The sequence below is a fragment of the Macaca fascicularis genome, chromosome 5 (genome assembly GCF_037993035.2).
Source record: "Macaca fascicularis isolate 582-1 chromosome 5, T2T-MFA8v1.1".
Taxonomy (NCBI): Eukaryota; Metazoa; Chordata; class Mammalia; order Primates; family Cercopithecidae; genus Macaca; species Macaca fascicularis.
The window spans coordinates 190,659,614-190,681,213 of NC_088379.1; the positions used below are offsets into that span (position 1 = coordinate 190,659,614).

Below are 21,600 nucleotides of genomic sequence, written 5' to 3' on the forward strand. Positions count from 1 at the left end.
GGGTGCTGTGAGGATTCTGATTCCATGGGGTGCTGTGAGTATTAAGTCCATGGAAGGTTCTCAGGGGTGCCTTCCCGGAGCAAAATACGCATGTAACAAATATCAGCCATCATTATTTCTACTAAAGCACTAAAAGAAACACAACCAAAAGACCTAAAACGCAGCTTTCTATTTTATAGTGATTTTTGGGGGGGGCATGCCATAGGAAATGATTTGATATCTGCAGATTTTAAATTCAAAATCTTTCATGGCTCATTGAGAAAAATCTTGGGCTCTTTAAGATTAGTGTGAGGTTTAGAGATAATAAATGTAAAGCATGTGACATAATGCCTGACAGATCCTCAGTAAGTGGTAGGAGGTCCTATTATTACCAATATCATCACGATTCATACATTTCTTTTCTCTCCACTTTGGCTTGACATGTGGATGCATGAGGCCAGTAGGAAGAAGTCACCCGCAGCTATCTGGAACAACATTGTGGGGAAGGCCGAGTTTCTGGTCAGTACATATCCTTCAAAATTCCTTTCCCCTCAGAAAGAGGATCCCTCTGATACCTGCTTTTCTAGATCTCTTCCCTCCCCCTCTGCCAGATATGTTTTTCGGAAAGCATCGTTGAATAATGAAATAATTGATTTCTATATATTCTCCTCAGGCTATGTTTTTGCATTTGGACTGATAATTCATTAAACCAGGATAAGGATGGAACGGCCCCCGTGGGTAGCTGTAAGGACCCTGTGATGATCTTTCACAGAGTTTCAGATTGCGCGATAACCTTGAAACTTACAAACTTGGCTTTGGTTATAAGGAATCATGTTCAAGGGAACTACTGAATGGAAGTTATTAAAAGTGTTAAAATCAACAGAGCGTGCAGAGATCTACAGGATAATTACTGTGGCATTCTGTCAAGATCATACTTGATTTAGAAAACCTAGTGGCCCATAGATTTGGTCTTATTAGGCCTCCAAGAATACTTATACAACAAAAATACCCATTCTTCTGGAAATTTACTCTCTTGGCAATTGCATAATTATTATTATTTTTTAAATCTAGAAATCACCATACATTCATTTAAAACTACTTTGAGATAGGAATTTTACTTATCTGAGAACTGTGGTCTCCTATTATGACTTCAATTTTCTAAATTTAACTTATGAATGTATAATCTTATTAATTAACTGAAAACATGGTTTCTGGGAGAAAAAGACCTGCCTAAATGTCTACCACCCTTACAGTATAAGGGCAGCAGGATCTCCATCTGTGCGCAGGAAGGAATGTCACAGGATCGGGAGTATGGATCTGTGCATTTTAGAAGTGGGGACAGAGGTTGGGGAGAAACATCAAAGTTCATTGAAGGTGTGTCCCCCTTACTCCAGTGCTACTGGATGGACTTGAAAACTGGACAAAAGAATCATCTTACTGGGTGGCAGTGGCCCCTTCAGACGTTGGACTATGGAGAGACACCTGTCTCTGTGAGAACGGTAAAAAGCTTCCCTGTGTGTGGTGCTTGGCCTGTATGTAATATCTCAAAGGCAGTTAGCAACAGGAAGAAAGTTCCTCTGACTTGGTGTTTCCCTGAATTGTCGATTAGATAAATAACAGTGCATGCTGCACAATGACAGAAGCAACTTATAAGCATCAAGGGTTACGTGAGGCAACCGCAAATCTGATTTTGGTATTGTGGAGTAGACTTGATATTTCATGAGACTAAAAAGAAGAGAAAGTACAAAAAAAATAAGCGGTTCCCCAGGGAGTTATGGCAAAACTCAGGACATTAAATGAGACTGAACCAAGTGAGAAGTGCAACTACCTCCAAGGGTCAAAGAAATAGGCCTGGCATGGTGGCTCACACCTGTAATTCCAGCACTTTGGGAGGCCGAGGCGGGTAGATCACCTGAGGTCGGGAGTTTGAGACCAGCCTGACCGACATGGAGAAACCCTGTCTCTACTAAAAATATAAAATTAGCCAGGTGTGGTGGCACATGCCTGTAATCCCAACTACTCGGGAAGCTGAGGCAGGACAATTGCTTGAAGCCGGGAGGCAGAGGTTCCAGTGAGCTGAGATCGCACCATTGCACTCCAGCCTGGGCAACAAGAGTGAAACTCCATCTCAAAAAAGAAAGAAAGAAACAGTGCCAGCCTACCAAACCATCTGAAGTAGTCTATCTCACTCCAGCGGAGCATCTTCCCCAAGCTGGGGGCCAAAACACCCAGGGAAACACAGGGTTCATAAAATAATGGCTCAAATGAGCTCCTTTTTATATCTATACAAATCTAAACATATACAATACATGTACATGTACATATTTGTGTATGTAACCATCATTTAAGGATGTATAGAAAACTACTTAAATATACTGTTGATAGTAGTGTTTTATCTTCTCAAGAGATACTAAAAGCTGTATTATTTTCATACAGAGGTTGACTAAGATGTTTTGGCTCTGAAAAAATGATTCTCATTTGCAAATGCTGGAATTTAGAGCAAAACAGTATTCCCTTCCTAAAATAAACATAACAGTATTCCATTTCTGAAGCATAATGACGCACCTATCAAAATGGTTAACATTTGAGTTTGAATTAGGTTTTCATTGTTTCTTCTGTCTTCTTAATAAATTTTAAAATATTTTTTTCTAGAAGCAAGGTCTTGCTGTTGCCCAGCTGGTCTCAGACTCTTGGTCTCAGGCAATCTTCCCATCTCAGCCTCCCAAAGCATTGGGATTACACACACGAGCTACTATGCCTGGGCTCTGTCTTTTTGTAGGTGTATTTATGAACTAAGTAGTGACCCTATATGAATTTCCAAGTCAAAGAGAAATAAGGTAGTCAGGGCCCTTCAGACAAAAATAAGTGCCCTGCCGTCATGAGAATCAACACAATCTCCTCTGTCCCAGCGAAGAGAGGGCCCTCTGTCTCTTTCTCACATTCTGTGTGAGTCCAAGTGACCGTCCGGACTATTGTAGGGCAGTGCTCATCCGGGGCAAGTCACACTGTGTGATCCACTCCTACTTTTATTCAGATGAAAACAGAGCAAAGTAATATCAAAGGCAATCCAGAAGAAAACCGGCAGAAACGATGAAAAGCGCTCACACATCTCAAGGTCAGTAAGGTGGGTAGAAAAGGGAGTAAAGCCTTGCTCTTGGCACTGGTGATAGATGTTGTGGGCTCAGGGCAGGATCTTGAAGCAAATGATATGGAGGAAGTGGACGTGACATGGTGAATAGGACAAGTTCACCTTGGTTTATGCTGAGTTTCCATGCAGAATATATCATCGATATCAGCTACATAGATGCTGGAAACCGTTCCTGGTTTTCGTTCTGTTTTTTGTTTTGTTTTGTTTTGAGACAGAGTTTTGCTCTTGTTGCCCAGGCTGGAGTGCAATGGCCCGATCTCAGCTCACTGCAACCTCTGCCTCCCAAGTTCAAGCGATTCTCCTGCCTCAACCTACTGAGTAGCTGGGACTACAGGCACATGCCACCATGACCGGCTAATTTTGTATTTTTAGTAGAGATGGGGTTTCTCCATGTTGGTCAGGCTGGTCTTGAACTCCCGACCTCAGGTGATCCGCCCGCCTCGGCCTCCCAAAGTGCTGGGATTACAGGCATGAGCCGCCGTGCCTGGCATGTTTATTTTTATAAGTAATGATTTGCTTTATACATCTCCAGATTTAATATGCCACTCTATCCAAAACTGGGAAAATTTTATTTCTCAAAGTGTTTTTAAGAAACCCTCTCTACAGACATTAGGAAGTTAATTAGAGAAATTTAAGATATTTGGGTCAAAACCAAAACATTTAAAATCATTTTTAGCAAGACTAATTTTTTGGTATGAAATAAACACATATTGAAATCATATAAATTTATTATTCATAAACGTAGCTTAAGAAAATACCTAGCACAGCACTCTCCAACGCGGTGACCAGGAATGAATAAACGAATGGCATCTGCCCACCGTTTATATGATTCTACATGTATCTCGGACTATGTGCATGACTCCAATACATGTGAAGATGGTATTCTACCTATACGAAAATGCAAAGAGCTTTCTTCTAATAAATTAATCTTTTGCTCATTAGACCCCAAGTCCCCATTTGGGAGAAGTGATATTTAGGGGGGAAATACTGGGAAGAGGCCAGGTGCAGTGGCTCACGCCTGTAATCCCAGCACTTTGGGAGGCCGAGGCAGGTGGATCACTTGAGGTCAGGAGTTCGAGACCAGCTTGGCCAACATAGTGAAACCCCATGTCTACTAAAAATTAAAAAAAAAAAAAAATTAGCAGGGCATGGTAGTGCAAGCCTGTAATCCCAGCTATTTGGGAGGCTGAGACAGGAGACCAGCTTGAACCTGGGAACCAGGGGTTGCAGTGAGCCGAGATGATGCTGCTGCACTCCAGCCTGGGTGACAGAGCAAAACTCCATCATAAAAAAAAAAAAAAAAAAAAAAAAAAAAATGAATGATTGGGAAGACTTGTTCATTTGTTCCATCATATGCTCACTTGTCTTGTTGGTTGAAGTCGAACCATGGGATAAAGGATGTTCGGCCAAATTTCCTTGCTACCTTGCTAGTCTGTCTGTCCACCTTAAATGTTTTTGCTGGGTTGCCTTTTGGCATTATAATGTTATCTTTTATAGTAAGAAACTGATTTAGAGCACTTTAACATAAAATTCCATATAATAAATTTATTTTAGAGCTATGAGGTAGAAAAAAGCTTGGTTCTCCTGAGGAGGTGTTATTTATAGTCTTTATAACATAATTGTCATGCTTTCATTTTAACTTTGGCCATGAAGAAACATATTTTTTCACCTGCATGTTTATGTTTACCTGTTTTTCTGGAGAGCTTTGCTTCTTGCCTCTTTTTATTTTGTTTCTTGATGATGGATGTTTTCTTTAAAATCACATATTGTCCTTATGTATAATGTGATTTTAGTTTCCGGGGTTTTATTGGTAAATTAAGCTACCTCAGTTCTTTAGTGGAAAATGCAAGGATATAGATGCCATTATAGATATAGATACAGAACTCTGAGCTAAGCACATGCACTCTCTCCCTCCTTCTCACCTTCCTGTGCGTGTATTTAAATTGCACAATTCGGTTTAAGTCATTTCCAATCTTCTTGTACAAATGTGCCCTTGGTTTTTAAAGACTCATTAGACCTATGCTTTGTCTTGGGAAACATAATCGTATACACAATTGTCTGCCTTTAAGGGAACTGAAACAATCCCAGAATTGTGTTCTCAACATAGCTTAGTATAAGGTATAATTAAAGATTTAAGGACATTTGAGAGGCAACTGTAGAAAATCGACCTGGAGAGGTCATCTGGCAGAACAAAGCTGAGCTCCTCGCCACTACCATGTGCATTCTCCCGAAACAAGCACATTCTCAGGATATTGCTTTTGCTTTCTTCTTCTTGATGAGCTGCTTCACACACATTCTGTTCTCAAGAACCAACTTCCTACCTGACCTGGTTCCCATCTAACTTAATAAAAAGAAAACCTGTTTTTTATTTCATCTATAGATAAATTATGGTTCGAAATGAACTACAAGTGAACCCATGCAAAGGCTATATATATATATATATATACACACACACACACACACACACACACACGCAAGTAAATGGCCACTCGAGATATAGAAAGTCACCCAAAGGCATCACAAACTATTTAAATATTTGAAATATAATTGAAACAGGCCAATGAAAAGAAGAAAAAGTGCCACGTTCCCTCTGACTCTCAGTTGCTAAATCAAAACCCTTAGAAAGGATTTGTTGGCAAATGAGTCTGTCTGTCGAGGAAACCCAGAGAAGCGCTCAAAGGGATTACAGAGTAATGATTCTCAAACTGTACTGTGTTTCCTCAGGCGACAATCTTCTAGACCTCTGAAATGAATGAGTCTTTAACCAAATGAATTTTTGTAAATATTTCTATAAACTAGTAAAAACTTTTAGAGCAAAAGAGTTCATCTTAGGAGAGTAAGCTAGAGGAGAACCACAATGATGGAGCCTCTGTTCTATCAAGACACAAAATAGATAGGTTGAGCCATAAAACATGAAACCATAAGGCTCTAAAATATAACCCTTACATAACATATAAAAATATATTATATATGAATATATGCATTATACATGTACTTTATATACATGTATTTTTATATAATACATATATAAAAATAAATTTTGTATATTTATATAAATCCAGCAATCCCGCTACTGGGTTTCTACCCAAAGGAAAAGAAAAAATAAATTTGGTATATTTATATAAATTCAACAATCCCACTACTGGGTTTCTACCCAAAGGAAAAGAAGCCATTATATCAAAAAGACATCTGCACTCATGTGTTTACTGTAGCAGTACTCACAATGGCAAAGATATGGAATCAACCTAAGTGTCCATCAACAGATGACTGAATAAAGAAAATATGGTATATATACAATGGAATCCTATTCAGCGATAAAAAATGAAATTATGTTTTTTGCAGCATAATGGATGGAACTGGAGGTCACTATCTTAAGTGAAACAACTCAGAAAGTCAAATACTTCATGTTCTCACTTGTAAGTGGGAGTTAAATAATGTGTACGCAGGGACATAGTGGGTAGAATGACAGGCATTGGAGACTTGGAAGGGCTAGGGGTATGTGGAGGGGTGGATGATGAAAGGTTACTCAATGGGGACAATGTACATTATCTGGGTGATGGATCTACTAAAAGCCCAGACTTCACCCTATACAATATGCCCACATGACAAAATTACACTTCTACTTCTTATATTTATATAAATTAAGATACATAAATAAAAGGGTAAAGTAAACAAAAAGAAAAAATAAAGTCATTGCATTAAAAATCTTTCAAGCATTGCTTTATCATCTCATAAATATAGCCAAAGATTCTGAAGAATGATGAAGGCTTCCGTTAAAACATTATTTCACTGCCACTTGGTTCAATATAACTTGTGAAAACTTTGGTCAAGAACTCTAAACTAGGGAAACATGCAAAGAAATGCTCACTCCTAGCCATATTTGACACAGTTGATTTTTCTGTTGCATTTCTCTTTCTACAAAGAGAAATATTATTCAAAGAGAAAAAATTAGCCAGGCATGGTGGTGGGCTCCTGTAATCCCAGTTACTCAGGAGGATGAGGCAAGAGAATCGCTTGAACCCAGGAGGCGGAGGTTGTAGTGAGCCGAGATCGTGCCACTGCACTCCAGCCTGGGTGAGAGAGCAAGATTCCATGAAAAAAGAAAGGAAAGGAAAGGAGAGGAGAGGGGAGAGGAGGGAAAGAGAGGGAAAGGGAGGGGAGGGGAGGGAAGGGGAGGGGAGAAGAAAGAAAGGAGGGGAGGGGAGAAGAAAAGAAAGGAAGAAAAGGAAGGAAGGAGAGAAAAAGAAAGAAAGAAAGAAAGAAAGAGAGAGAGAGAGAGAGAGAGAAAGAAAGAAAGAAAGAAAGAAAGAAAAGAAAAGAAAAGAAAAGAAAGAGAGAAAGAGAGAGAGAAAGAGAGAAAGAGAGAAAGAAAGAAAGAGAGAAAGAGAGAGAGAGAAAGAAAGAGAGAAAGAAAGAGAGAGAGAAAGAAAGAAAGAAAGAAAGAGAAAGAAAGAAAGAAAGAAGGAAAGAAAGAAAGGAAGGAAGAAAGGAAGAAAGAAAGAAAGACTTCAATGTCATGCCTGGCTGTTTGTTTGACACTGTTCAAGATCTAATGAAAGGAAATTTTAAGACACACCTAGTATAAGATGCAGCCCAAATTCCAGCCAGGCCAAGGCAGCTCTGCACCTGTGCTCTTTGCCACGAATGACCCTGTGTCCTGCAGAATGAAGGACACTACAAGCAATAGCACTGGAGTACAATGTGTGCCCCAGTTATATATATGTATAAAATGCTACAGTTCCCACTGACGAGAAGGGCCTGGCCACACCCTACCCCATTTTCAATGCGTTTCCTATGTTTCTATCTCTTACTGAAAAGAAATGCGGATTATGTAACAAAGAAGCCTTGCCAATCCTTCAAAACTCCTTAACAAAGTTGAGTTCATTTCATCCTCTCCATTTCCGTTATCACTCCCAACTCTGAAGCCTTTCTCCCCATTCCTCTCCTGTCCTCCCTTCTCTCTTGCCTCATATTCAGAACACAGGTAGAGCTTGAAGATCATGGCCGCTGGTAGGAAACTTTTATCATTCATTTATGTGTTTGTTTGTTTGTGGAGTCTGGGTCTCACTCTGTCTCCCAGGCTGGAGTTCAGTGGCTCAGTCATGGCTCATTGCAGGCTCAGCCTCCTGAGTCGCTGAGATGACAGGCATGAGCCAGCACATCTGACTGAAACTTTTATTCTATAACCGAAATCCTGTGGGTATACAAAGATATGGATATAACAGGTATTACAGACTGTATTATATCATATGTGAGAAATAAAATATGTATAATTTCTCTACATCAGTAAATCAGAATTAACATGATCCAAATTCCCTTCCAGTCTTTTCTCAGTGTGTGGTTTCACAGAGTAGGACTCGTTTCTCATACACAATGCATTGTTGGTTTTTTTTTTTTTTAAAACTTCCCTTGGAAAATACTAAAACTTTTATGCATCAAATTATTTAATATTCAGAATAATCTCACAAAGCAGGTGTTAATGCCTTCCATTTTACCCAATACAAAACAAAGACTCTAGAAAGATTAGATAAATAGCTTGTCCGAGTTTACAAGCACTACGTAGCAGAGTGAATTCAAGTCCAAGTTTATGCCCTTTCTATTGAGCTACAGTTTCTTTTTTGTCTTATAAACTTATCTCATATGTCTGATAAAAACTGCCCAAAAGGCTTAAAAATTATGATGATTTTCTTTTCTTTTTGAGACGGAGTCTCACTCTGTCTCCCAGGCTGGAGTGCAGTGGTACGATCATGGCTCACGGCAGCCTCGACCTCCTGGGTTCAAGTGATCTTCTTGCCTCAGCCTCCTGTGCAGCTGGAGCTACAGGTGTGCACCACCATGCCCGGCTAACTTTTTTATTTTTTGTATAGGTGGAGTCTCACTATATTCCCCAGGTTGGTCTTGAACTCCTGGGCTCAATCCTCCCACCTCAGGCTCCCAAAGTCCTCGGATTATAAGCATGAGCCACCACGCCCAGCCTGATTTTCTTCTTAAGTGCACAAGTTTCCCTCTTGGTGGATACACTTAACTGCACTTTAATGGTTCTAAGATACACCTTTTAACATCTAAGTCGGGATGTATCTCACAATCAAGGACAACTGACATTTGCTGTCACACTGACCAGGTGGCAACTGTGACAGACTGGTCACTGCCTACGGAGGCTTAATATGGTGATAGTTTCAGTGGCACAACTGGGCAACTGTAACCCATTTATGTCAGGTCCACAGATGACGAGGACCTCTTGCAGAGAAAACAGAAGACCTGGCTGGGTTCTGAAAACCTCTTATTAACACGTTATTAGATCAAGAAACAATTAGCATCAAAATTTACAGAACAGTTTGTGAGCAACTTGCAGGAAGATCCCAGAGATGGCTGCAGAGCACAAACAAGAAATGCCACATCACATCACCAGTGCTCTCCATGGCACAGAGAAACACTAATGGAAAAACATGGACGTTGGTGACTCACAGTTGAAAAGTGACTCAGAAGAGTTGGACTTTGTGTGAGAAAAACATTGAAAATAACCTAACCAATTATTTCACTTCTTCTTCGTTTTCATGTATGCACAAAATGCATGTTTAAATAACCCTAAAAAGCTCTTTCCGTCAGTGTTTTTTTTTTTTTGTTTTTTTTTTTTTGAGACGGAGTCTCGCTCTGTTGCCCAGGCTGGAGTGCAGTGGCCCGATCTTGGCTCACTGCAAGCTCCGCCTCCCGGGTTCACACCATTCTCCTGCCTCAGCCTCCCAAGTAGCTGGGACTACAGGCGCCGCCACCTCGCCCGGCTAATATTTTTGTATTTTTGACGGGGTTTCACCGTGTTAGCCAGGATGGTCTCGATCTCCTGACCTCGTGATCCGCCCGCCTCGGCCTCCCAAAGTGCTGGGATTATAGGCGTGAGCCACCGCGCCTGGCAAGTCAGTGTTATTTTTAATTAGTAGTGCTTCTTTCTTTTCTCATGGTGTGTAGCTAGCCTCGTACAGGTGATAAAACACTGGTAATTTATTTGAAGCGTCTCTTTTGTTTGGCACTCATTATTTTCAAATGTTTGCTATTAAAGATAGATAATGCTAGGCTGGGTGCGGTGGCTCACACCTGTAATCCCAGCACTTTGGAAGGCCGAGGCGGGTGGATCACCTAAGGTCAGGAGTTCGAGACCATCCTGGCCAACACGGTGAAACCCCATCTCTACTAAAAATACAAAAATTAGCTGGGTGTGGTGGCGGGCACCTGTAATCCCAGCTACTCGGGTGGCTGAGGTAGGAGAATCACTTGAACCCAGGAGGTGGAGGTTGCAGTGAGCCGAGATCATACCACTGCACTCCAGCCTGGGTGACAAAGTGAGACTCCGTCTCAAAAAAAAAAAAAAAAAGCCTCCTATATTTGCAACTTACTTCTTTTTTTACTATAATGGAAAAAAATACATAAGAAATTAAAGGGTCAGGAGAAATGAATATTTTTATGGTTTTTGTGAAGAAAACCAAATTTGCACTGCTATCAGCACAGCATTCTACTTTTGCAGCTGAATTAAAATATCAATATTTTAAAATATTTTTAAATTTAAAATATGAGAATATATTATTACTTAAATTAGCATCATCCTGATGGTAAGTGCTATTGACTGAAAATGTGTGTCCCACCAAGACTCATATGTTGAAACTCTAATCCCCAGTATGATGGCGTTTGGAGATGGGGCCTTTGGGAGGTCATTAGGTCATGAGAATGATCCCTATGATGGGATTAATGCCCTTTTTTGAGACAGAGTCTCGCTCTGTCACCCAGGCTGGAGTGCAGTGGTATGATCTCGGCTCACTGCAAGCTCCGCCTCCCGGGTTCTCCTGTCTCGGCCTCCTGAGTAGCTGGATTTACAGGTGCACACTGCCACGCCCAGCTAATTTTTTTTGTATTTTAGTAGATATGGGGTTTCACTGTGTCGCCTAGGCTGGTCTCGAAGTCCTCAGCTCAGGCAATCCTCCCACCTTGGCCTCCCAAAGTGTTAGGATTACAGGTGTGAGCCACCGCACCCAGCCCAGAGCTTGCTTCTTTTCCCTCTCTCTGCCCTATGAGGATACAAGGGGAAGAAGGTCACCCGCAAACCGGGGAGAGGACCCTCATCAGGAACGTACTGGGGCAGCCCCTTAATCTCATACCTCCCAGCCTCCAGAACTGAGAAATGGATGATGTTTGTTGTCTAAGCCACCCAGTCTGTGATCATTTGTTGTAGGAGCCTGAGCTGACTTGGACAGTAGGTAAAGTTTTCTATTTCGCCACAGGCGTGTTTACCAACCATATTTTCTTCTGTTAAATTTGTCTTTTTTCTTTCTCTTATTTATCTGTAGCATATGAAGAATTATATTGGCAATTTGTATGTTTCTTTACATGTAACTGATGGAAACATTTTGTCCATTATATTTCTACAAATATTTCCAGTCTATTTTATTTTCTATTCTGTTTAAACTCCCATGGCATAGATGTTATAAAATTTTAGATAGTTAAATATTTTGTGATTTCTACTACTTCACAAAAATTGAGTTTTGTTTTGTAATTTTTGTTTTTAACTCATTCATTTGAAACATATTGGTATATGATATGAAATCTGAATCTAAATTATTTGGTTTTTAAATAGCTAATTTGTTGCCCTATTTACTATTCATTTTGTTAAGTAGTTTTTCTCTGTCTAATTGTTTTGAGATACTATCATGACAATGTCTTTTTCTTACATGCAACATAAATTATTTCTTCTTGAATTTTCTGTTTTGTTGATTTTTTTTTATTTGTTACCAAACAGGTCCGGATTTTTTGATGAAAGATTTCACGTATTAAAAACACGACACAATGGCATGAAATTGAAATGAGTTTAAGGAAAGGAAAAATATAACAAGCAAACAAGAAAATAAACCAGAGGCAAGGATTAAATGGAGCCAAGAATGAAGCTAGCCACGCATATCACATCGTCCTCACAGGTGCTGAGGGCAGCCCACAGAATCAGCTCCATTTTCTAGTCGGTCATGCAGAAAAGGGATCCCTTTCAACAAGGCCTAGTGTCCTTGGGGTGAGAACAGAACAACTGTTCATAATGCATGGAGATAGACTGTGTGCTGAATTTGGAGTATTTCTCACTAGGCTTGCCACCATAGAGCTATTCTGGGATATAATGGATCAATGACTGGACAATAACCTTACAGTTGATGTAATAATTCCATGAGGATCAATATAAGTTAGTGGCTCCCCAACAAAACAAAGAGTAAATTCAGAGTGCTGCTTTCAGGCAATCTTACTATCTTGTTCTCTGTTGCATCCTCATCACCTGGCACAGTCTTGGCACATAGTAAATAAAAGCACGTTGTAGATGCTGAATAAGTATTCAGTGAATGAATGAAAAAGTAAAGTACTTAGTGGCACCACCCATAAGATTTTACTTCCTATGAAATGCTTATAACGTGGCTGTACAGCAGGTTCGGTATCAGCCCATATGTTTCAGCACTTATTTGATCTGGGGGTAGGTGTAGGAGCCCTTAGTGGAAGTTGAGGTGGCCAACATGCCCTAACACCACATCGCTTAATTTATTGTGACTCTACATGTTTCCTCATCTGATTGGCTAATCCTCTTCCATATTTTTCATATAATCCCCAACATATTTTTTCCTATTATTTAATCTCACCTTTGGAAGTTCAATTCATCACTGAAACGGTCTATTCTATTGTCGCTAGGTAGGGGTGCCCTTAAGTCCTGCTGTCCTTGGGGCAGCCTGCGTTACGCCTGAGGTCCCAGCGTCTTGGATCCTTCTCATAGTGTCCAGACTTGGATGGTAAGTCATGTGGTCACCCTGCTTGCATCTTCTGTCCGTCTTATTCATTCCCACAGCCACCATCATAGTCTCAACTCACCTCCCTCCCAGCCCCAGCCCACACCGCACACCCCAGACCCTTCACTCTCCTCCCGCTTCCACCGTTGCTTGGCGCCAACCCATTCTTCCCAGCTTACAGCCCACACCAGTGGTCCTTTCCTGCTTTGAACGCTTTAAAACACGTGTACTGAAGAAGTTGACTCAAACTGTAACCTGTTTTTCCCAAAAGTATGTCATCCTCCAAGAAAAATCTCTCTTGAGATTTTGTGCTTAATGTGTAGGAATATTAGTATACTTGATGCATTGTTCTCTGTTATTTTATGATTCTTATTTTATTTATTGAGGGATTGTTTCCAACCTGTTTTCCCAAAACGTGACCTTTCAAATTTTGTCAGAACTCCGAGGCCTCCACACCGCAAAGTCTACAGTGAACTATGAAGTTTTGTGAAGCACATTGTGTGGCTACATTAAGTACACACGGTGGCAAATAGTGGTGTGCCTCTTACACACTTTCAGATAAAGCTAATATAGTATAACAATGTTATTCTTAAAGGCCTTCCACCTAAATTCATGTTTCATTCTCGCAGCGTGCCTACTTGGCAGGCATTTTATCCTGAATAAACAAGTGAGGACAATTAAGTGCATGGGTTTTGATCTGACAACAAAATTATAATGAAAGTGGGTACTGCAGCTTTTGTCTTGATTCATAGTTATAATCATTTAATTTCTTTGTGAGACAGAACAGATTAATAAGGAAGTAAAATCTGGTATCATTTATGATATATAGTTATATTCTTAATTCTTGAAAAATATCTTTGTTGTTTTTATGAAGAACTGGTTTTGTTTTACTCAGAATTAAGTGTATCTCTTTAGGAAAATTGGTACTCAGTAATGTAGATATAAAAATATTTTGGGCTAGGTACAGTGGCTCACGCCTCTAATCCCAGCACTTTGGGAGGCCGAGGCTGCTAGATCACTTAAGGTCAGGAGTTCAAGACCAGCCTGGCCAACATGGAGAAACCCCATCTCTACTAAAAATACAAAAATTAGCTGGGGCGTGGTGGCACATGCCTGTAATCCCAACTACTTCGGGAGGCTGAGGCAGAAGAATTGCTTGAACTCAGCAGGTGGAGGTTGCACTGAGCCAAGATCGCACCCCTGCACTCCAGCCTGGGCAACAGAGTGAGACTCTGTCTCAAAAAAAAATTTAAAAAATTGTATACTTTCTCCTTTTTCACGGAGGGTAAAGAAGAAATTGATTTAAGTGGGAGAAAACCTCTAGGTTATGCTAAAATCAAATGTTAAAATGCAGTTTGTCCATACATCTTAATAGGAAGAACAGTGCATACTGTTATAGAACATAAGTGTTCTGCAATGCAGCTTAGTTGATATCGGTTAGGAGTTCGAGACCAGCCTGAACAACAAGGTGAAATCCTGTCTCTATTAAAAATACAAAAATTAGCCAGGCATGGTGGTGCGTGCCTGTAATCTCAGATACTCAGGAGGCTGAGGCAGGAGAATTGCTTGAACCCAGGAGGCGGAAGTTGCAGTGAGCAGAGATAGTACCACTGCACTCCAGCCTGGGCAACAAAAACGAAACTCTGTCTCAAAAAAAAAAAAAAAAGAGTTTCTATTTTGTCATAGAAGGAAAAAAGGGAAAGGGTATCCAAAACAAGAAGCTGTCACTAGACAAAAAATCATAATTACCTTGAGATCCTGGCAGCTTCTTTTTTAGCCGTCCATTTCACCATGCTAATTAAAAAGAAAAGTAAACTTACATTTTTTGCTCTGGAGAATATCAAGCAAAATATTTGATCCACTGTCTAAGCACTTGACAGTATGAACAATTGGAACTGTTAGACAACAAATAATAGCACTAAACACAAACCTTCCCATTGTGAATGTTACATAAGAAACAGCCGGATACTGCTGACATTAACACCTATTATTGTGCTGCATTAGTTTTATGGCTACAATAAACACTCCTGGATGATGAACATTTTGTAATTCAAAGAATGACTCACGGGAAAATATAGTTTTCATTTGCTAAAGTGCTGCAGGGTTGCATTAAGAAATGTCTTGCTGTGCTGAAATTGATTCCATTTGAATGGCAATTCAAAAGCTACCAGAAACTTTACAAATGCATAAGGATGTTTTACTTCTTTCATCTATTTGGGAAAACAGAAGCAACCAAATATAATAATGTTCCTGGGACCCATTGCACAGTTATGTCCTGTTACATAAACAAGCATTACATAAAACAGAGTCATGATTAGCCTATCTTTTTATGGAACAAATAAACATTAACCAAATAAAACCAGTTTTACCAGATGGCATCCAATAAAATATTATGATTGAGGCTCATTCTGTCCAAAACTTTAAAAAATGTTGCTATACCTTGATTGAGGTTGACCTAACAGACCAACATCTGGACTTTTAAAAAGGTTTTAGCAAAGGAGTCACTGAGTGATTCTTTCAAGACGAGTCTAAACCAATACAATCAAATATAATTCAGTTTAAACTTATTGTTTTCTTTGATCACAATGATTGTGTTAGAAGCTTTTCTCTGATTGCAATGATCGTGTTAAAAGGTAAGCCTGAAGAAGTCACTTCCTATTAAACATTTTCTCATTTCATTTCTTCCTGGGGATTTAATTACCCCTGATTCTGAAGAGGATGGTGACTAGTTGGTCATTGTTAGCAAGACAGGAGTTAAAGCAAATGACATCATAACACCAGGAATGTCTCTCTTTAAGATTTTAAAACTAGAAGAGATGCTCATTATTCTGGATTTTAGGATGTATGAATGACTCTTCAAAGACTCATTCATTGCAATGGTTTAGTTTGAATGTAATCCCAGGAAAATAAATTTGTTTTTGAGCTCTGAAGATCAAATATCTAAAATGCTCATGTAGAAAACATAATTTAGTCTTTATAACATCCTCATGTGGGACATGGTTAGCTCTAAATCACACTGAATTTTAATCCAATAGTGCTTCATAAGACCATACACCTTTTTTAAGGGTTTCAGAGCACAAACCTTCAAATGCGTTCAACTATTGACATACAAAGGTTAAAAATGAGAAATTTTGAGTACAAAAACAAGTAGGTTTTAAAGCGCTCACTCTTCAGTCTGAAATTCCATCATTCTATACCTGGGTTATTTTCACAGTGGACAATAACTAGCTTGCTCTAGCTTTGCCAAAGTTGCCACAACCATCTATAAACAAACACAAAAACTGAAAAATAGAAAACAATACTAAGTTTCTCATTTTTTCTCTAGGAAAGTTAGAAATAAGTATATTTTCTCTCCTTTCAAGTTCTGAAACAAAAACCCCACTAATCGTGTATAATTGCACTGATTGTTGCTTCACTAAATCTCAGTTAAATAATTTGCTACAGTACCATTTCCTCATTCCGGTATAATTTTTATGTGCAGACTGTTTTCATCATTTCACCCTCATAAAAATATATTTTCATAACCTAGTCTACAGAGTTGCTACTCTACTCTGTTACCTTAGAGACGTCACTCAATTATCATGTTTCATAAAAAGTTAAATAGGTACATACTGCAATGTTATTCATCAGCTGGCTTAGAATTTAACAGTTGATAAAGGTGCAAATATCTGGGATTTGGGGCTGAAAGGTACTGTTATGTTATTACCGTGAACGCACGTTCATTGTAAATACTGTGGTCACCCAGGCCTGAAAGAATCTATGAAGTTAACATTATGCATTTTTTGGGTTTTGAGGTTTCTGAAATGCATCCATCATTCCTGACCAATTGACGTTTACAAACACCACGAGGCTCGACCATCAGGCAGCTTTGTTCTCACTCCCTGCACCGCCCTTGCCCTCTTCCTGTGTCGGCATCTTTATCTAACCTCTGTAACCAGTCACAATTCATTTATTATCATCTGAAAACTAGTGCTGAAACGTTTATACACAATCAATTTGTAATTAATAGGAAATGACTTTATGGGGTCGTTTGATCCCTGCTGGTGGGAGAAAGCCTGGGTTATGTCTAATGGATTTTTTCCATCTCCTTCAGTGGCGACATGTGGCAAATGGATTGTAAATGAAGACAGACTGTGTAATGAATGGCGGCACTAAAGACTAATGTGAAGGACTTTAGGGAAAACAAAAGGCTTTCATCTGAAAGGATGATCTGTGGACCAAGGTCACTCATACCACTCACTGCTCATTTTCTCATGTTATTTTAAAGCTTTTTTCGGCCTTTATACTGCTTTCAGCAGCATTTGTACCTAAGAAGTGGACAATGACTTTAATAAAGAGATCCGAATGGAACTGAATGGAGCATTTGTTTTTGAAGCAACTTTTACGGTCCTCAGTTTCATCTCATAGAAGCCTCCCTCCAAGGGCACGGCCATAGATTCACATGTTTCCTCTAATGCCTTGAAAAGCATTTTCCTAAAATGAAGGTCTTGGGGACATTTTACCTGTTGGCCAGAAGCCTAAATAGTAATCAGCTCAGAAGATCATGCTGATGGCATGGAAAAAGCATCGTGTCCTCGAGGAAAAAGCTAACTATGAGGGTAGCCTGGGGAGGACCAGGAGAGTACATACAAACAGGTTTTGCTGCAGTCACACCCGGACGTTTGACATCTATTTTTCTGCTTTTCCTTTCTACATTTCTCTCATTTCCTTCCCTCTTTCCTTCTCTTTTGTCCTTTCTTCCTTTTTCCCAAAAATATTTATTGGGAATTTCCTAGGTGCTACATTTGTACTGGTGAGAAGAAAATTAACAGGTCCTTCCACCCCCACCCCCAGCATTAAGTCTAATGAAGGAGAGACATTAATAATCACTCTACTGAACGTATAATTAATTGTAAAGCAAGATAAGTGCTCTGGATTAAAAGAACGTAGCTCTATAAGAAGGTTAAACAACACAAAAAAACCTAACCCTGGTACTTTTGAAGATTTGGAATCTTGCAACCAGAAGGTTTGCAGGTGAAATAGAGTTTGAGCTGGAAACTGAAGACTGTGGTATTAACCAGATATAAGGAGGCTGGAGGAAGAAGCAGCATAAGCAAAGGCCCTGTAGTCATCAAAGGTCTATATGAACTTGTATAGGAAGAAAGCAGAGAGGGAAATGGCAGGTGGATAAGTAAGGAGGAGCGAGATCACAATAGGGTCAAGTGGATTGGGAAGATACTGAAGGGTTTCCAACTAGGGGAAATTAGAGGGCCACTCAGGGCGCAGTATGAGTCATAGACTGGAGGGAAACAAGAATGGATGCAAGAAGACTGAATTAGGAGGAATTTCAGAGTCCAGGTAGAAGATAGTGGACTTTGATCCAAAATCATTGAAACTAAGTCAGAAAACCAGGGACCTCCGATGTTATTTGATCTGTTTTCATCTAAAAACTGTTTCTATGGATACAGTTGTCCCACCAGGTAGCAACCAGAAGTTAGAGCTGGGAGCATGGCTTGCAGAGTTATTCGGACACGTCAGTCTCAGTGCCCGTCACACCCAAGGTCGCTTTTGCGTGACAACCATCCAGTCACCTGCCTGTGAAGCACAGTGAGCCAATTCATTACTAATGATTATCACTGAATCGATCATGTTAGCCAACTGACTCAATAGCTGGATTCTTGAAGTGGCCTGGTATCAAAAGAGGACTGGTTTGTGAATAGACAATTTGATGCCCAAGATATGACACTCCCAGCACATTCATTTGCAAGAGTGGTTCTCACTGGTGGCAATTTTGCTTCCCAGGGGACATTTTCTGTGTCTGGAGACACTTCTGATTGCCACAACTAGGGAGGTGAGAACTGGCACCTGGTCTATACAGGAGAGAGATGCTATTAAATATGCTACAGTGCACCGGCCAGCTCCTGCCTCCCCCAACAATTATCCGACCCCAAACAGTAACAGTGCACAGGTTGAGTGTACAACTCGCCAAATCCTCAGCATCTGCAAAGGGCTGTTTTTTGTATGCTAATGAGTTGACTCACGGTTGGCAGCTCCCGGGTTGCCACAGGGATGGGGCTGGGTACCAGAAAGACCAAGCCAGGATTAGAGGGTTGGGATTTTTGGCCCCACCCCAACCTCATGGGAGGGTAGCGGGGCTGAAGGTTAAGTGGATCACCAATGGCCAACGGTTTAATTAATCATGCCTATCTAACAAATACTCTGTCAAACCCCTGAGGACAGGGTTTGGGAAGCTTCCGGGGAACTGAATACATGGAGTTTCCTGGAGAGTGGCGTGGCAGGGAGGGCACAGAAGTTCTGCACCCCTTCCCTCATACCCTGCCCTGTGCATCTCTTCGTCTGTATCCTTTGTATTCTTTTCATGTTTTCTGAAACAGGGTCTCACTCTGTTGCCCAGGCTGGAGTGCAGTGGTACAATCTCAGCTCACTGCAACCTCTGCTTCCCGGGCTCAAGGGATTCTCTCTCCTCAGCCTCCTGAGTAGCTGGGACTATAGGTGCAAGCCACCATGCCTAGCTAATTTTTTGTGTTTTTTATAGAGACAAGGTTTCACCATGTTGTTCAGGCTGGTATTGAACTCCTGGCCTCGAGGGATCCACCCGCCTTGGCCTCCCAAACCGCTAGGATTATAGACATGAGCCACCACTGCTGGCCCATAATATCCTTTATAGTAAAACAGCACATATTTCCCTGAGTCATGTGAGCCCCTCTAGTAAATTAATCAAACCCAAGAAGGGGGTCATGGGAACCCCAGCTATAGCCAGCCGGTCCGAAGACAGGTTATTCAACCTGGGGTTTGTGACTGGTATCAAACATTGGGGAGAGGCAGACTTGGGACTGAACCTTCAACCTGCTGGATCTGACACTATTTTCAGGTGGACAGCATCAGAATGGAACTGAACTGGGGGACACTCCACTGGTGTCTGCTGCCTGATGAGTGGGGAAAACGCCCCTGACATTTGGTCACTGAAGTCTTCTATGTTGATTGTCATGGTGTGAGAGCAGAGGAAAAACAGTTTGTGTTTTTTCCACTCAGATTAAGAAACCCTGACTTTCAACGACAGAACTGATCAAGACTTCCATGTAGGATGAATATGGCAGACAAAAGAAAATTCTCAGCTTCATAATGGAAATACAGGAGAAAAGTGATTTTTCTGTGAAAGCAGCTGAGGCGCATATTCGAACAGTATAGCTTGTTTGGAATAGATTGGGTATTTACTCAACCCGTGTTCACTAGGCATCAAAAAAAAGACAATACCTAAGGTGTTTTCACAGATTCACTAATCGCCAACATTTCTTTGAATGTAAAACATCTTATAAAGATTTTTTGTAGAAATTAAATTAGTAATTTCCCAAATTTGACATGCTATTTGATTCTGTTAGCAGATAATACAACCCATTTTTTTGGTTGTTGTTCATATGTTTTCGTGGCTACAGAGCTGGAGAAAGAAATGCTATGTATGATTAAAAAAAACTTTGGTTTAAATTGTTTGTGAGTAATCTCTCTCATACTGACGTGCTAAGTGGCTTCTCTTCGTCCCTCCAGGTCACTCTCCGTCTTCTCACCAGCGCCCAACTGACTGATCCTTAGAGATACTGTCAACAGATGCATCTACCCTCTGGCTTCAAGTTGAGTTGGCCAATGAGGGGTGAGAGCAAAGTGAAGTAGGGGGTCTTTATTCACCCAGCCCTTCCCTAAGAGGTCACCACGGCCTCATGGTGGCCCCCGTGGCTCATGTTAGAGAGACATTTGCGTAGCTCTCTGTTTCCACTCACCTCTTCCAGCCTAGGGTGGGAACAGAGCCCCTACAATGGCTCTTGCATTTCCCTTATATCATGGTCACAGCACTGAAAATACTCTCATTATTAAACTCTCACTGAAGAAGTGTTCTAATTGAATTGGACTATTTTGTGCTGAGAGTCTAATGAGTAGAACTTATCTAATGATGATGTAAATGTTCATGAAGATTTACAGTTTCCGTGTATGATCACACAGCACATTACAGTGGATACACAAATGATCTGTATAATAAATCCATGTAATTGGAATGAATCCACAGATGCAGCACTTGATGTACAAAAATCTTCACAAAACCAAAGCATAGGGCAGAAGAACAGCTTTGTAACTCTTTAAATTATAGATGATTCCAGGCATCAGTGTAGCATTTGCACAGCTCTCTTAGAACAAGGGACACTGGGGACTCAGGAAGAATCAGAACTCTTTTCATGAATTTCTTTAGTGCAGTCAAGTTCCCTCTTTTATGAGCCAGCATAGTTAACCCATCTTCTAAAGAATTCGTTCATTACCACTTACATAGTTCAATTGCCAGCTTGTTTGGAGATTGAAAAATATCTCTAAGATACTTTATTACATAAGTGTTCTGCCTAGAAATCCCCAAAATCTTGCTCTTCCTGCTGTCATGGGAGGCACTGCTGAAAGCACATGACATTTGCAGTTGTGGGCGTCTCCGTGCTGTGGGATGACACCAGGCTCCTCATCAAGATGAAAGTAGATTCAAGTCTCCATCTTAGCCACTTCCTAGATCTGTGATTATGAATAAACTCCTTAACCTTTCTGAGCCTTAGTTTCATGATCTCTGTAATGAGAATAATACTATCTCTTCCCAAGCATTTGATAATAATTAAATGAGATGATATAAACTGCCTAGACCAGTTT

The 21,600-nt window shown here is 40.4% G+C and overlaps 1 long non-coding RNA gene across 1 annotated transcript; it reads left to right on the forward strand.

The window, feature by feature from the left end:
- The first annotated feature begins 406 nt into the window (after positions 1-406).
- LOC123573675 (uncharacterized) lies at positions 407-20,397 on the forward strand. Its single transcript, XR_006698411.3, has 4 exons — positions 407-498; positions 11,910-12,084; positions 12,833-12,930; positions 17,021-20,397. It is a non-coding gene; the product is annotated as an uncharacterized lncRNA (long non-coding RNA).
- Positions 20,398-21,600: the final 1,203 nt, after the last annotated feature.